Here is a 14,695-nt window from a genome sequence, read left to right as displayed (position 1 = left end):
ATAGTATCTTAAAATACTCATATAGTATTTTACTTTATGTTTTGTTCTAAAGATACTCATATAGTATCTCTATTTTGGGTTTGATTCTTAAGTTTCTTGTTATTGTATCCTTTTAGTATTGTTATTGTATAGTATCTTAAAATACTCATATAGTATTTTACTTTATGTTTTGTTCTAAAGAATTCTTTGGACCTAGAAATTGGTAAGTTTTAGGTTTGATGCAATGCCACTATCATTCCCAAACACACATGCACCATATCTAAAATAAATATAGTTGATTAGGCTATATTCATCCCAGATATGATTACATAACTGCACAGGTTTGACTGTTGTGTCCAACAATTAAATAATTTTGTTCTGTTCTACTTGTGATACTTGTTCTAGTATGTATATATGTGAGCATGTATACTTCTGGATAATATTGATATATTTATAAGTATACTTTTAGACAGAGCACTTCGGCCCCATTGTATTTATAGTTGTATATCTTTTATAGGTTGATATACTTAGTTCACTATAAACAATGCTTTGATACCAATCTGTCACACCCCAAAACCGGAACCGCGGAAACGTTCGGGGGTGGAGGACGTCATATGTAGTATCACAACAATTGAATAAAAGTAATCAAGCAACAATATTCTTTAATATAAATGTAAAAGTGTTTACATCGAGTTCAAAACATTACATGTTGTTACTGTATAATAGTATCAAAAGATAAGACGAGAAACTACTACTCCGTCTTCACGAACTCCGGTTGGCTACCTGTCTTAATATAATCCTGAGAATACAAGTATTTTGAAAGCGAGTATCAGCTATAAAGCTAGTGAGTGCATAAGATTTAGTTTAAAGTAAGAAACCTCTTTGACAATTAAACAAGTTTGAAAGATTGACAAGAAAACCATATGTTTCCTTAAAGTAAAGTAATACTGAAACAATTTCCTCTATAATCAATTAATTTATACTAATTGCATATAATCAATACGAGATGGATAGTCGGTTGTGTGATTCGGTCGTACTCCCACATCCAAACATGGAAAAGGAGAGTAAAACTGGGTTCACACAATCTCCAATCTATCTAGTCTTCATTATATATAACCTTTCGTATAAACTGAAGGATTATAGTTATAATTAAAAGTAATTTATGTTATAATGATTCTGACTAAGAAGTGAGTTAATATCCATGAAAACTTAGCTTATACACATTATGATATAATCAAGATTTGGCGGACAATAAATTGTGGGGTTCTACCCTAGTTTCACATCCAAACAAGGAAAAGAAACTAAGTTAGAAATCTCACATTCTATTGTCTACCAGATCTTCGTTATATATAACTCGGGAATGTATAAGCGATGAAATCATAATAATAACCTTCTTACGAATCGTTTATAATGAACTAGAATGCCTAGTTAATGTTACTAGAATACCTAGGAAATGTTACCGTTGAACCTAGGAAAACCCATATTCCCTAACTGTTATCGAATTGTGGTTTTATCTCCGAAAACCGTTACACTGAAGGTTGGCGTACTGTGTTATGGAATAGTTAGCTTGTAACTCCCCAAAAGTACGACTTAACGAATGTATAAATATACTATGGAATAGCTTACTTATTTTTATATCTCATAAAACCATTCTTGTGTTGGATATTATGCTATTAAAATAGCAAGTTCAGTCACAATTCATAGTATAATAAATATACTATGAAAAGACTATAGTGCGATTGTTATGTTCCTCTAAATAGTACTCTGAATGCTCTTAGAAAAGACTATCTTGTGATTCACTTAGTACATACTTGTTATACATAATTAGAAACGGGCGGACAGTTGATTGTGCGATCCTGCCGTACCTCCACATCCAAACAAGGAAAAAGAAAGCAAAATAGAGTTCACACATTCAACCGTCTATCAGTTTTTCATTGTACATAACTTTCGTGTATATACTAAGCAATCACAAAAACTATTACCTATGTTCTTTTTATGTTTGGGTTTTGGTACTATGCACGCGTACCCACCTATGATTGGTGTTGCAGTATTATGCTTGCATACCCATGTTAACTTAAGGTACAGTATCGTGCCCGGGTACCCCTTTTATATGTATGGTACATTGAAAGACGTACCTTTTTGAGTTCTTTATATTTAGTTCGTATTATTGTTCTTACTTTCTGAATAGATAAGACTAACAAATATTAGATCTCTTTGTATTGCTATGACTTCAATGAACTACCAAGTACTGAGCATTGACTCTCTAACTATACTCCTTATAGTTTACTAGTAAGTTCTCTGTAATTGACTGACTGAACTGAACTGACTTAACATGAAAGAATACCATTGCTACCCAAGGTATTAAACTAACTTCTAGAAATTTTATATCTACATACATATACATAATATATAATTAATATTTAAACGACATTCGGACAAACAACCTTACTCTAAGTCCACATACAAACAAGGAAAAGGGAATAGAGCTGGTAGTCAGTCCTAAGTCCTTTAAACACTACTTATATAACAGTGAAAATGTAGGGGTATGAACCCACCTTATGATTGGTGATCCAACTGATTCTAGTAAGGTTGAGAAGTTCCACGAACGAAGTTCTGAAACACAAATGAGTCCTAATGACATATATTGGTACATATATGTGTATAATTAGTGTATAATACACCTAATCACGAAGGAAACAACCTAAGGGACTAAGGAACTTGGACATGAAGTGTTGAATCACATGTGATTCATCAAAGGAAAGTGTGTGGCCATACATAAGTGTGTTTACGGCCAACACACATGAGTTTACGGCTAAGCAAGGAGTTTACGGCCGTAAAATCATGAAAATTATGCATAAGTGAGTGATTTAAGGTCCTATTAACATCCATTAAGGGTTCAAGGTCTAAGGCTTGCTTGTTGGAAGAGTTTCAGGTCCAAACATGGATTAACATGGAGTTTACGGCCAAGGAAGATCTTGGGCCGTAAACTCAAGATGTTCTTGGGAAATGCATGGTTCAAGGGTGTGATTCAATGCCTCTTAGTAGATATGAAGTATAATGAAGGGATACTTATGATATGGAGGCTTGAAAGGGGTGATTTTGGCCAAGAACACTAGTTTGTGTTCTTGGTGTTTCTTGAAGATCTAAGAAAACATGATTTCCATGGATGAATCATGAGGATGAAGCTGGTTAAGAAGGATTAACAACAATCTAGAGAAAGAACACTTACGTTTTTGATGAACCTAGGATGAAAATCAGGATGGTACTTGAGAGAGAATGGAAGTGTTCTTGAGGTGGAAATTAACTAATGAAGAAAGTTGAAGAATATGAGCCTATATATGGGAGTTTACGGCCATGCCTTGAGTTTACAGCCGTAAACTCTTGTGTTTAGGCCGTGAACTCCCTTTTGGTGAGGCTAAGCTTGATTTTGTCTTTTCGTGGCTTTAGCAGGTACTTCCTAAAACTCATTCCTTAAGTGTATTGAGCTCAGAACACTCAAACACACTCTAAGCAGTGCTAAAAGATAGCTGGAGTGAGTCTGAATTTGATTGAATTAAATGGCTTTTAAAGCAAAAAATTTCGGGTTGTCACACATTTGCATTCTCTAATTCGATTATGACTATGACATCCCTCTTCATAGTTCAAATTGTGAGAAATGAAAAAGGTCTAAATATTTGAGACTTATTGTTGTAAGTTCTAAAAATATTTAGACACACATATGAGCTTTCTAATAAAAGGTGTGTGAGCTTAGATAAACGCTTATCGAAGCATCTCGTGACAGAAATCTGAACTTTGGTAAGAAATTCAATAAAGTATTGATTTCTAGAAGTCCAACTGATTTATGGATTTATGTCACAACTAGTGGGAGCATAAATGTTATGCAAGTATTAAAATAATTGTTATGCTAGTCGGAGCATAATTATTATTGTAAGTGTTGCAAGTTAGAAATGTTAATTAAAGAAAACAAAGTTTATAATTCGTAAAGCTGTAGGGTTGAAGAGTTGTTTTGCTATAATTAAGGGAGACGAATTTATATTTCATTTCAATTCTAAAAGTTTAGATTGAGATTTTAATCAAATTTAGTCAATGATTTATATGAATACCATGTTAAAATGCTTCAACATTGGAAATTCTATATATGGAAATATTATAGCAAAAGACTGGTCAAGTATCATATCTTTATGTAAGACATTATGAATCATATCCCATATGCTTTGGGTATAGGATCGATTGCATATTTTATAATATTAATGTGTTCTAAATTTCCAAATGTCTAGGGCATTAAGAGGGAAAAAGGGCTAGAACTGGATATGACTAAAGTTATTAAACAACTGTTAAGAACAACCCAAGGTTCGCCAAAGATTGGTTGCTTATGGATAGTTGGAAGTATAGTAATGGATGGACCATATTGACATTATTATAAATAGACATGATTCTATTAACAATGAGTTGTCATAAGGCAAATAGGAAATGTTTCCATAATGGGAGTTAGATATCAAGAATCTATGAGAAAGTTAGAAACTTTTATGCAAGAAGGATGTTTAAATGGAATGTGTTTTGAATATGAGACTTCGGATCTATGGAATTGTCTTGTAACAATCTCCAAAGGAAAGTTATGCAATTGACAAAGTCTCTGTGGCTTGTTTACATAGTCATTACAAAAGGATCACTGCATATAAGTTTAGAATCTAACAAATTATAGTAAGTTGCAAGAACTTGGTATTCTTACACTTACCATAAGGATTTGAAATTGTAAAATGAGTATCGTTGGAAATATTTACAATTGATCTATTTCACAAAGTAAGGACCGTAGATAAACATAGCGTGCATGCTTGGAGCATGGGATAGCTATTGTTTTATTTCAAGTATTAGTTGATAAATTGAAACAATATACAATGAATAATGTGTAATCAATATGGTGATTAATTGAAAGGTGTTTTATTTATACTCAAAAGTTTTGGGGCCATATAGGATTAGTATTATTCATGTGTTTTACTTTGCATGTTTTGACTTCCCGAATAATAAGATTATTCAATCCATCCACAGTCGATGATACTTTGGAAGTAGGTATGAAGCTAAACTATCATGAGTTGGCTTGTAGATTATCTAAGGTGTTAGGCATAGCAAAAGTTTTGCTACACCATTCATGAGTGCTCCTGAGATAAGATTTGAGTATTAGATTCAACCCGCGTTCACCTAAATTACTTCATGAAATTTATCACGAGTAATTGTGAGACTGTAATATCATATAATCTTTAAACTAAGATATATGAGTTGTTGACTACGAGTTGGTTGTGCATTGATGATACGAAAACGCATCAGTAACTTGATGTTATAAAACGTATCGTTATGCATGACTTAATGAGGAGTTAGTACAAGCATATAATGTCAAAGTTTATTTGTTCCTTTTATCCTAAGAGGAGTGAAAGTGATATTTTGGGCCCCTCGATGATTCTTGTTTAACTATGTGTCGGGCCTGGTCAGAACTAAATTGATGTGTTCAATTATGTTCTATGTCAGGCGAATCGGAAATCGAGAAATAGATTGCTAGACAATAAGTATGACTATGTTCCATGTATTTGTTCGCATAGATATCTTGAGAACAGAGGAATATAAGATCCCTTATCTAAAGGACGTGTCATTGACTGGGTCATAGTAGACAACGGCTATTGAAAGCTATGATTGCTAAGTCAGATCCTGAAGTAGCATTGGCAGCTATAGTTATTAGACTTATCCAAGTGGGAGACTGTTGGATTTAGTATCTAAGCCCATAACTATAACTGGGATGTACTTGACCTGATTGTAGCATGGTCCTTTTGGGTTTCCTTCATCAGTGCAATTTGATAGGATGGACTTTTGAGAATAAGGTTATTTATGAATTATTAATATATTATAAGTATAATATATTAATTAAGAAATCATATTATTTAATTAGTATTGATCAAGAATTAATTTGGAATTAATTTTGTGATCAAAAGAGACTAATTAAATATATGGGGATTGATTATGTAAATCGATGATTCTTATAGTGTGGACCAATGATCCATGGTTATTTAGGATAGGCTTAACCAATGAGATAGTACATAGATAGTCCATGGAGTTTAACGCATGGAGCCTAAGTAATATGAAAGGTCATGGTGCATCATGGTTTGCATGGATGCAACCCTAGCATTTTCAACACTATAAAAGGAACCCCTCATGGCCAAAATCGGTTGCACCATTGATTCTAAGAGTTTGATATTGATTTTGTGCTAAGTAACTTATTCTCTCAAGCCTCCTCTTGCATTTGATGTTTGTGACACATTAGAGGCATCACACATGAGGTGCTCAAGCTTTCAAAGGCCAAGACCTATACCCTACATCAAGAGGTATGTTGGATTAGATATGTAAGCCCATAACTATTATTGGTATGTACTTGACCCGAGAGTAGCATGGTCCATGTGGGTTGCATGGAATCAGAACCCATGGAGCATGAGGGATATGGAAATTCATTAGGGTTGACATGGTGTAACCCTCGTTTGCCACACTATACAAGAACCCCTCTAGCTCATGAAAGTGGCACTAAGGAGTGACTAGTGGAAACACAAGAGGGCAAGCCGATTTTATGAGTGCAAGTGACATGTTGTCAAGTTCCTCCGTTTGTTGGTGGTGTTGTGTGATTCCATTTGAGGTGCAACACTTGGAGAACTAATTTCCTAAAGTTCCAAGGCTTCAACTACACTAAAAGGTATGTCATCTAACTTGTATTTAATGTTGTGTATACTCCATTGTATGCTAGTTAGGATGATGCTTTGGAATATTGAATGTATGCATCTATAATAGAGAAAACATAGATCCAAAGCATCTAGGGTTGTATGTACACCATAGGAGTGTTATAATGCTCATAACCCTTCAGTGGTATCACAGACTAGGGTTGTTTTCAATTATACTTGATGCTACTTGTTGTTTAAGCTTGAAAAATCAATTTTCTGTTGTTCTAGACAGTGGACTCACCGATTCCACTGGGGGAATCGCCGAGTCCAAGCACAAAACTGACCAACTCGTCGAGTTTGTTCATACACTCGACGAGTTTGTGCTCCAGAATGTAGATTTTCGAGGTTTTTGGCTAGAACTAGACTAGGATCATTACCCTAAGCTGTTTTTGAACTTATAAGCCTATTTTGATGTGGTAAAGATCATGCTTATCCAATTTATAATATAATTATAAAAGTTTCATGTTTTGTATTAGTTTATATGATTATGCTAATTACATGAAATTTGTTTGATATGAATTACCTTGTTCATATGAGTTTAATCTAGATCATGGACATTATTTAACATACTTGTTAGCCTATTTGATGATCTTTATGGCCTTTAATGTACTTCATAACTTGTCCTCGATTTATGGAAAATGAAAAGTATTTTTTTTAAAGAATTCATTAAACTCATAGTTTATGGTGTTGAAGAGTTTTTTTCCATAAATATTTTTATGAACTCCATAACTTGTCCTCAAGTTATGGATTTTCGAGAGTCTTTTCATTAAAGCCTATATTAAACTCATATATTATGGATTCCAAAGGTTTTTGAATAGTTCAAAACTTGCCCTTAAGTTTTGGAATTTGTAAATGTAAAAGTCTAACTTTTGAAACATTTAGTTCCAAACCCTAGAATTTTAAAAGTTTAAAATTCAACCCTTATACAATTATAATATTATAGGGTTAATATATATATATATATATATATATATATAAGAGTAAATTCAGTCTTACCGTTAGTAGGCCTTATTCACGAAGTCGGTCTATAAGGGAGTATAAGGTTACTGTCTATAAAATGGTAGTTTAATGGGTGTCCACTCTCACCCACCGCTTCCTTGACTGGTGGAGGGTCTTTAGCCGAACGGGTAGGATAGGACTCCTATTATCCCTTCATTAAACTTATAATGATAAATATAAAGTAACCAAACTCTTATAAATTCCTAAATCTTAGTTACTTAGGAAAATGTGAATATCGTGCTAACCCATGAAATTGCACTTTGCACCTTGTTAAGTCGTTAGTGGAGTGTGTGTGGTTAACTGGCACACTGATATGGACTGATAGTTTGTGGCAAATGGTAGCTTGATGTTAATCATAGATCAATGGAGCATGTGTGGTTAACCAGAACATTGATTAGGTGGTTGTAACATTGGGTGTACCAAGCTAATTTTCATTGTTATTCACACCATGTTTATGATCCTCGGCATCCCAGTCACAAACTTGAAGGGCATAATCGAGTTTAAACATGCCATTGAATTGTTCAATGAATCTCAAAGGATCTAGGAGTTTCAATTCACATAAAACCTAAAATTCTTTTTCGTTTTTCGTGGTGGAAATTGGTAAATTGTCATTTACCTACCTTCAAATATTTTGCAGTTTGGATTGCGTTATCCCTCTTCCAAATTGTATAATATTGTGTTGCGTCCTAGCCTTAATATTTCATTTGGGTGTTATATTAAGGACTAAATCAACTAACTTGAATTTCTCCCATTCTAGATGTCTAGTTCAAACAACTGTGGTCTTCCCAAATCCTTTGGAACAAGCTTTCCTCTTGAAGATGATGTCCTGCGGTTGGATCGTGGAAGTCATATTTTACTTTCTCCACCTCCTCCAATAATTCTCCTTAACCCACAAGTTCAAAGACTTGAAAAATTCAAGGTCACTCAATCCCTACTTCCAATGAAACATCAAGATGGAAGGTTTGTGTTTACTCACGTCTTAGAGATGAAGTCACATATCGACAGGCTAAGAGTATTGGGTGTCATCGTCTCGAGGAAGTTTCCTGTTGACTGGGTTCTTCAATCGCTTCCTGAGTCATATAGTGAGTTCATTAAGGACTACTATGTGACAGACCACGACATGACCCTTATTGATCTTACCTATTTGCTTCTTGCTACAGAATCAGCAATGATTTGGCTCACTGGAAAAGCAAATTTGATTGGAAGATCTACTTCTCAAACTTCCATGGGCATTGACAATGAAGACATTGGAAGTCCAGAAAAGATTTCTCTTCCCAATGGAAAGGGATCGACCATGGTTAACCTAGATGACCAAAAGGTAAAGAGAAAGGCTAAGTCTTAGATGGTCCCGTGTACCATTCCCAAAGAGTCTATATGTTTCTATTTCCAAGAGAAGGGGCATTGGTTGCGAAGCTGCCCTGACTACCTAAAATATTTGAGAGAAGGTAGAATAAAAAAGTTTGACTCTGCTTCAGGTAAATCCACTATCTAACTCTTTTAAGTTCCTAATTGACGATTATTAATACATGATGTGACAAGCTTGCGTTTTGATATTTGTAGGATCATGCAAAAGGAAAGGAGATTAAAGTAAGAGCATCTCGAATCTAATCGTGAAGATGGATTTCAATCGCATGGTTCGCACATCAGATTTTTGAGTTGCTGCTTAGGAGTTATGATAGATTGCTAGGAAATATGTAATAACATAGTTTCATTTGTAATTGCATTGTAAGGAAAAGTTTTCCGCATTTTATAAATAAATAAAATTTTGTTTTTTATTTTATTATATCTCCTTACAATGACATTTATGAAAAATTGATGCTTTTATGTTTCTATGTTAGCAATATGAATTTGGTTCTTTCATTTGTGGTAGTGTCGAGAATTTTCCAAATAAGGAAAGATTCTCATCACCCAAGTTTCAGTTGGATAGAAACTTGGAATCATGCAACTCGGATTGTGTGATGAATGAGAACCTTTATCTTTTGGAAATTAAGACTAATTCCTTGTTCACATGTATATGTGAGTCAAGTGAAGGACTACGGGATCGGGTACACTTGGTTGTGCACTGGTTAGGTCCACCACAACGATCGATAAGACTATTCGTCATGATTTGATAAAGTTTAGTAAATATGATTATACTTACAGGATTAAGTATAATTCTGAAACATTGGAAAAGTTTCAATGTATGGCAAAACGAATGAGAAGAATAAAATTAGGCAGAAAGATAAAAGTTTCTCCAATCTGAAAATATGGAAGAGTACTTTAGTATCGTATTTTATGATCATCTTAATGATTATGAAAAGCCATATCACAATTGATCCTCTAAGGACATCTTAGTGCATTCTTATGGCTAAGAAGAGGATTCATGAATTGTTGAAATGGTTAAATCAATAAGATGAGTCATACTTTGTTCCAAAAACAAGTCTTAGATTCATGTTCCAAGTTTGTAATTTGGGTGACATAATATTAAGAGAGGTTTATAACTCTTGTTAAATGTAGAGTAAAATGTTTTTTACTATTGTACATTTGAAATTGGTAAGTTGTGATGTTGTGGACAAAACAAAGACCAACTAAGACCAATTGTGTGAAGTGTTTGTCTTGATTAGAATCCGCACTAACTCTTGAATTTTTTTTTGTCAAGTAGTGTACCTTGATAAAGTGAATCTTATATGTCAAGAGGTCAGTGGGAGTTTTAAAGATCTTGGAAAATTTTCAAGAACTAATCAAGAATAAAACCTACTGTTTATCACTAGCACACGACTTGAGGTTTGTAACCTATCGTGTTGACATATTATTGTTTCTATGCCCATTCCAGTTAAGTTGACTATGTATGTGAGTTCTGTGAGTTCTCAATTGTTTGCATAACAACTTGGAAGACATGGTAGGCCCATGTGCTGCCAGGTGGCAAGAAATTAAGATTGAACAAGTTCAATCCATATGAGTTTGGATTTGTCACTAACCTTGTCTTGTGATTATGGTTATGAAAAATTGACATGGATAGGAACACATACACAATAATCTAAGTGTCATAAGGTTTCTCTCCGCTTCATGAAAATGATTGTGAGGAAACGCTTTCACTAAGTAGATTTTAAGGGGATAGAATTGTGATGTTTGCATTCTCCAATTCAATTATGATTACAACATCCCTTTTCATAATTTGAATTGTGAGAAATGGCAAAAGGTCTAAACATTTGAGACTTATTATTATAAGTTCTAAAATTGTTTAGACACACATATGAGCTATCTAAGGAGAGGTGTATGAGTTTTTGAAGCCTAGATGAAGTCTTATCGAAGCATCTCGCATAAAAAATCTGAACTTTGGTAATGAAAGACAATAAGTATTGATTTCTAGAAGTCCAGCTGATTTCTGGGTATATGTCAAAGCTAGTGGGAGCATAAGTGTCATGCTAATAAAAATAATAATTATTATGCTAGTAGGAGCATAATTATTATGGAAAAATGTTGCAAGTTAGCAATGTTAATTATAGAAAATAAAAGTTTCAATTCGCAAAATTGTGGATTTGAAAAGTTGTTTTGCTATAATTAAGGGAGATGAATTTATACTTCATTTCAAATCTAAAATCTTAGATTGAGATTTAATCAAATTTAGTCATATATATATATATATATATATATATATATATATATATATATATATATATATATATATATATATATATATATATATATATATATAGGAGTAGGATCAAATGAGAACACCAAAAAGGTTGAGAACGCGAGAACAGATATGAGCTCTTCAAATATTACAATCTAAGGCTAAAATAATTTATAAAAGTCATGAGATGAAATTGTAAATTTCTAAAAGTCATGGTATGAGATTGTAAATTTATAATAGTCTAAAGAGTAATATGGTCATTATATGTTAACCTATTTTTGTAAGTTGCTGGAATATATCTCTGTCCCTCTCTCTCTCTGTCTCACACATATCCTTCTTCCTCTCCCTATCTAAATACAAATTTCAAACCTTTAAACCCTAATTGAGCCGTCACCACCATACACCATATCAGAACTGAAAAAGTTAGGTCTGGAGGAGATCTAGGGGCACGATGGGCTGTGCACAGATGGTGTTCAATGACATACTTCAAAAACATGTAATTTCAATTTCGTCTTTGTTTCTTTATTTCCATTTCTCCATCTCAAAATTTTTCTTCTCTATTCACTATTCACTGAATTGGATGATTGAGCGCAGGAGAGATGGATCTAACATATGTGTTTTTTTTTTAAAAGGTGATGAAATGTGCACATAAGGTGCTCGATAAAATGTATGTGAGAAGAGCATTTTTGACTGGAATGATGGAAGGAGTCTTGATGGGGCAGTTGCTTCGATCGGTAATGATTCTCTTCTCTTTTCTTTTTATTTTGACTGTAAATCAATGAAGTTTAATCAACTACATTTCTTTACTCGTCTTTCTTTCTATTCATACGTGAATCTAGCTATGGAATTAAGTTTTACGAACCGCAAGATCTTATCGTGAAAACGTCTACTCAAAACTACAAGGTTTCTACTATTTTGGTGTTCGGAGACTCCACTTCTAATCTAGGAAAAAAACAACTACATTCTGACCCCTTTCAAGGGCAATTTCCCACCTTATGGGAAAGATTTTGCAAACCAAAAATCGATAGGGAGGTGTACCAATGGATTACACTAGTTTTCACCTTATGGGAAAGATTTCTTTACTCGTCTTTCTTTCTATTCATACGTGAATCTACTCTCCTTGAATCCCTCTAAAAAAATGACAGTTTCTCCGGCCTTAACTTTTTCTTTAAAGATTACACTAGTTTTCTTAGTCTAAATTCTTTTGATCTTTGTATCCAATGCTAAACCACAAGATCTTATCGTGAAAACGTCTAGTCAAAACCACAAGGTTTCTGCTATTTTGTCTTTCTTTCTTTTTATTTTGATTGTAAATCAATGAAGTTTAATCAATAGTTTTAGATGGGTGTTTGGGTTTGGTTGTTTGACAGAAATTGATATAGATGAAAAGAAGAACAACGAAAATTCCTTTTTCTTTGTTTGTTTTGATAGAAACTGATGAAGGTATGGATATTTGGGTGTTGATATTTTACAGTGAATCAGTGGGTTTTTGTTTCTTGGTCATCCATATCTCGCAAAAAGATTTTATAATTATACATATTGATTTTACCGTGGAGTGTTGATTTTGTTTGAGTGTTAATATTTGCTTGAGTGTTCAGGAGGTAGAATGGTTGCAATGGAAGGACCAACTGGAAAATTTTCTGAAGAACAAAGGCAAAGAAAGAAACACAATCCTAATTTTCGAATTTTTTGGTAATAATTTCTTGAAGGGGGTGCGTGAATGGTTGTATTTATTTATGAATAGCACATGTATTCATTTATGAATAACATTGTAGTTATGTGTGAATAGTTGAATTCATTTATGAATTACACGTGTATTCATTTATGATAGAATATGTATTAATTTATAAATAACAGTGTATTCATTTGTGAATTGCAATGTATTCATGTGTGAATGATTGTATTTATTTATGAATATCAGTGTATTCATGTGAATGGGTGTATTTATTTATGATTAGAGGTATTCATTTTATGAAAAAATGATAGTTTTTACACTTATTTTATTTTCAATTTATGAAAATTGCATTGAATTATTTGTAATTTGATGTGTTTTCATTTATGATTGGAAGTGTATCGATTTGGGATTGGATTTCTATTTTTTTTTTGAAAAACAAAAACGTGAAATAGTAGAAAATAATATTTTTTTAAGATTTTCTTTTCAGATTTAAAATAAAATGAAATATTAATTTTTTTAGGTGATTTTTTTGAAAAGGTCATAAATAATTTTTGGGAAAAATCATAAAAAAATATTTATATATATATTTCATTAAGTAAAATGAAATATTAATTTTGTTAGGTAATTAAAATCATTATCCCTAGATTTTAGGAAATCATTAATTAATATTTATATACTAATATATGCTTATAAAATGATTGGTCCAGAACTGTTCTAGCGTTCTCAACCTTTTAGGTGTTCTCATTTGATCTTCTCCCTATATATATATATATATATATATATATATATATATATATATATATATATATATATATATATATATATATATATATATATATATATATATATATATATATATATATATATAGGAATGGTTCAACATAAGGAAATTCTATATATGGAAATGTTAATTGTGTTCTCAAAATTTGATTATGATTACAACATCCCTCTTTATAATCGAAATTATAAGAACATGGCAAATAGAAATATTATAGCAAAAGACTGATCAAGTATCATGTGTTTATGTTAGACGTTATGAATCGTGTCTCATATGCTTCAGATATATGATCGATTCATATGCTATAATATTCTCGTGTTCTAATTTTCCAAATGCCTAGGGCATTTAGAGGGAAAAAAGGAATAGAACTAGATATGACTAAAGTGGTTAAACAACTGTTAAGGACAATCTAAGGTTCGCCAAGGATTGGTCGCTTAAGGACAGGTTGAAGTATAGTAATGGATGGACCATATTGACATTATTATGAATAGACAGGAGTCTATTAATAATGAATTGTCGTATGGCAAATATGGAATGTTTCCATATTGGGAGTTGAAGAATAGATGTGAAAGTTAGAAACTTTTATGCAAGAAGGATGTTCAAAGGAATGTACTTTGAATTTGAGACTTCATTTCCATGGAATTGTCCTGTAACAATCTCCAAAGGAGTATTTTGTAATATCATTGGTCAAGTCTATGTGACTTTTGGTACCTAGACATTACAAAAGAATCATTGCATGATAGTTTAGAATCTAACACTTTCTAGCAGTGACAAGAATTTGGAATTCTTACACTTGCAATAAGGATTTAGAATTGTGAAGTGAGCATCATTGAAATGTTTTTCAATTGATCTATTTCAAAAAAAGTAAGGAACATAGACAAACATATTGTGCATGCTTG

The sequence above is a fragment of the Lactuca sativa genome, chromosome 5 (genome assembly GCF_002870075.4).
Source record: "Lactuca sativa cultivar Salinas chromosome 5, Lsat_Salinas_v11, whole genome shotgun sequence".
NCBI classification, from domain to species: domain Eukaryota; kingdom Viridiplantae; phylum Streptophyta; class Magnoliopsida; order Asterales; family Asteraceae; genus Lactuca; species Lactuca sativa.
Note: the sequence above shows the minus strand (reverse complement) of the source record.